The sequence below is a fragment of the Nannochloropsis gaditana genome, assembly GCF_000240725.1.
Source record: "Nannochloropsis gaditana CCMP526 unplaced genomic scaffold scaffold309, whole genome shotgun sequence".
NCBI lineage: Eukaryota > Eustigmatophyceae > Eustigmatales > Monodopsidaceae > Microchloropsis > Microchloropsis gaditana.
In genome coordinates, this window is record NW_005803644.1 from 7,745 (window position 1) to 11,755 (window position 4,011).

The window sequence follows — 4,011 nt, forward strand, 5'->3', positions numbered from 1 at the left end:
GTGGCGCTTTTCCTCCCTCCCTCCCTCCCTCCCTCCCTCCTTCCCTCCCTTTCTCCCTCTCACGTGCTCTCTGGTTCTCCCCGCTCTCTCCAGGTGCATTTCCACAAATGGCCAAGCAAGTACGACGAGTGGATCCCTCTCCGAGCCAAACGCTTCGCGCCCCATAAATGCTTCACTGCCGTCACAAAGGTAGCCTCTCGCCCTCTCTTGTCCTCTTTCCAGTCCTGCTTTCTCGGATCTAGTGCCGCTTTTACCCCTCCTTCGTCTTGCTATCTCGGTCGGAGGATGACGTATCGCCTCCTAGGCAGCTTATGTCTCGTCTCTCTTCTGCCAATTCGCTTTCTCGTTCAATCTGTTCCCTCCTTCCAGTGTTTTCGCGGATGGGATCCGTCCATTTTCCTGTGTTGTCTCCGTTTCTCTCCGGCTCGGTAAATGCAGCCCTTCCAGAGGGCAACACTTTGTGCCCTCCGTCCTTTTTCCTCCCTCTTTGTCAAAATGACTTAAATCTTGACCCGAACCCTATCCCCTCCCCAAATTTCTAGGACTTCATTAAACGGAAGCGCGCGGAGAGGAGAGACGGGGAGGAAGACGAGGAGGAGGACGAGGAGGAGGACGAGGCACAGAAACAGCAAGAGGAGGAGGAGGAAAGGTGCGTCTGTGGGAAGGAAGTGGACAAGTGGAGCGCGTACAACCCTAGGGGGAAAGAATAGCAGTGCACTCATGATCTGCTTCCTTTTCCTCCCTCCTGCATCCCTCCCTCCCTTCCTCCCTCCCTTCCTCCTTCCCTTTCTCCCTACGGTACAGTGAAGAGGAGCCGGGTAGACGCCGGAAGCGCCGGTGTGTGAAACGGAAGGAAGAAGCAAAGGAGGAGTCTCTGAGAGCCAAGCAGGAACGCCGTGAGAAAAAGAGGGCGAGGGAATCATCGAAGAAAAATGATGAGGGACGGGCGGAAGAGCGTGGGGAGTGTGGGTGGGAGGGCAGGAGGGAGGGCGGGAAGGAGGGAGGGCTTGCGTCGGACGGCAATGGTTGGGGGACGAGTAACGGAGACGGGAGTAGGGAGGAGGACAAAAGACTGGACAAGAAGCAGGGAGAGGACTCGGTGGGAGTGGACGACGATGCCGAGTGAGCATCTGGCATGTCCAGAGAGGATGGATGAGGGAGGTCGTGCTGTTCTAAGGAAGGACGTAAGAGGGAAGAAAATTGGTAATATGGTGCTGGTGGTGAGATGATGATGGTGACAATAATTTGTATTGCTCCATTTTTATGATTAAAATGGCGTGGACTGCGACGTATCCGAGACTGATTGTTGTGCGCGATGGATGTTGTGATATTTTGAAGGGTACTGACGCCTTTCTGAGGGCCCTTCTCGAATGTATCGGTTTGAAAAGTAACCAAGAGAGGGTGCGTGGACCAGGCACTTGAAGCGAGAAGGAAAAAAGGGGAGGGCTGGATGGACGCGGAAGAGCCCCCGAAAGAAAATCCATAGCGAGTAAAAGCAAGTCGTGTCAACATACAATAAAGCCATACATGTGCAGAAGGACGATAGGGACCAGTACGTCTCCAATCCAGCCCCTGACTTGTAAAGTCAAGCCACACTGCCACTCAAAGTCTAAATTGAAGCAACCGTATCAACAGGATTGGCTCGCGTTGCGACGTTTGGAATCACGACAGTGTGCCTTTGGTTTTATATTTTTCTTTACTTTTTTGAACTCCACATCACGGCTAGGATAAAACATCTCTGTCTGTACAGAATCTTTTCTTCCACCCCTCCGTCCTGCCTGCCCTACCAGTCATCCTCCTCCTCCCTCTTTCTCCCTTCTACCACCTCTTCCATCAAGAAAGTGAAAGCCGCGTTCACCTTCTTGAACTCCTGGCTGCTTTTGGCGCGTTCTTCAGGGGATACTCTACCGGATCGGGGATGGAGTTGGAAAAAGGGAAGGGAGGGGGCGGGGTTCAGACATCCACAGACAGGACTTGAGGACGGAAATGCGAGCAACAAAATCAAACTGCATAAAGCCACGCAATATCTTCGACCAAATTGCAGTCGTTTCCTTTCCCGCTCTCATTCCCCCCCTTCCCTAAAACCCGCCCTCCCTCCGCACCTATCGGGATGGCATGCCAGGGCCTTCCTGCGGAAAGCCTCTTTCACCGTCTCCTCCTTCAACTCCTCCAAAGGGTTGCTTGAGAGCTCCAGCGTCTTCAGGGCTTCAACCCGCTGTTGGGAGAAAGTGGAAGGTGGGGGTGGGCGCTGGATGGCGAGTATATGTGAATCGGGAGGTCAGGAATGAGAGAATGATTGACAAGAGAGGGCAGTGCGGCAGGACCCCCTCTCACTCCCTCCCCCGAGCCCTCAATCCTCACCCGTGCCCCTGCTCGCCGTCGGAACCCCTTACGGCCCTCTTCTCCGAATTGAGCCCCGAAGAAATCCTCGGCAGAAAAGCCTTGCCACCTGATGAGGCAGGAAGGGAAAAGAGGAGGAGAGGGGTCAGGAAGAAAAGAACGGGACAAGGAGAAGAGGACGAGTATCAAATTAAAAGGGAAGATAGGGAGGGAGGGAGGCAGAGAGGAAGAGAGAAAGGGAGGGAGGGAGGGAGTCTCATACGTCTGCTCGTCCACTTTTTCGTGGTAGAAACGGTGAAGCTTCTCCCTCAACGCCTCTCGTTCTCGTTCCTCCACCCTGCCCGGGGGAAATAGCCAGAGAGATGGGGACAAGACGAGGAAAGAGGTAAGAGAGAAGGGATGTGGGGGACATGACAAGATTAAGAGGGGCGGACGGAGCAGTTGGGAGAGGGGAGGATGAATGTAGGGTACAACTGCTTCGACTGCCTTCTTCCTATCCGCACCAAAACAGGGGACGACAAAGACTTTCCATCCATTCCTCCTTCCTCCCGTCTCCCGTCGACTTCCCCCCTGCCCTTACATCCATGCGTAGATCCTTTCTGCCTGTTGCCTTTCCTCCTCGGCTGCGGCGGAGAAGTATGATTCCCATCGCGCCCGTTTAAACGCCGGGTCCCAGTACTCTGAGGAGGGTCCGAGGGAAAGGGGACAACGGGGGGGGGAACGAGAGGGAGAGAGGGAGGGAGGGGAGGGAATAGGAATAGGAGAAATAGTAAGCGCCAGGAGGAGACCCATTGCTGTCGTGTGACGCCGCAACACTGCTCTGAACCGACTCATTTAGGCAGCAGATACAAGCAATACGGTCTGCAAAACCTGTCCTCTTCCATTCTCTGCGCGCCGCGCTCTGCGGAAAATGTCCGACATTGACCGGACGAGCTAGGAGTTGACCTACAGGAGGATCGTCGATGAGGAGACCTACCTTTGTACATTTCCCTTTTCACAAAACTACTGTGCTTGTTCTCCGTAGGTACCGCCCAGCTCATGACTCGCCTCCCGTATCGGCGGGCCACCAAGACATTGCCAGCCACTGCGAGTACGACGCTCCCGAACACCAGCATGCCGCTGAGAGAAAGACCAGGAGGGGGGGAGAAAGGAGGGTGAAGAACACGATGAAGGGGTCAAGTAAAAAACACATCGCGACCAGAATAAAGCTACGGCATACAGCATGCTTGGAGTCATGCGCCTTCGAGGTTTTACTTGCCTCCGAGTGGACATGACGTGGCTTGCGCCCTCTGGTGGAGGGGGCTGATGCTCATAAGTTTCTCTATCAGGCAAGGAAGGGAAAGGAGGCGGAGGTGCCTTTACACTCCCCTCCATGCCTGTCAAAAAGAGTCAAGGATAACGTGGGGACGGGTCAAAATGTTGGAAGTCGGAAAGTAGGGGAGAGGGATGGTTATGACTCCATAGGAGCGGGGAGGTTAACGCTGTCTCAGGTCAACGTTGGAAGGAACTGCAACAATAGGCGGGGAACAACAAGTTCTTTCAAATCCATGTTATGCTCATCTTAGTAAGATATCTATCGTGAAGGTGAAGGAGGAGAAGAGAGAAACAATCGGTGTATGGGGTACTTTTCGAGGGCAGATTGGTTCTCATCGTGGGGAGGATCAGCAGTCT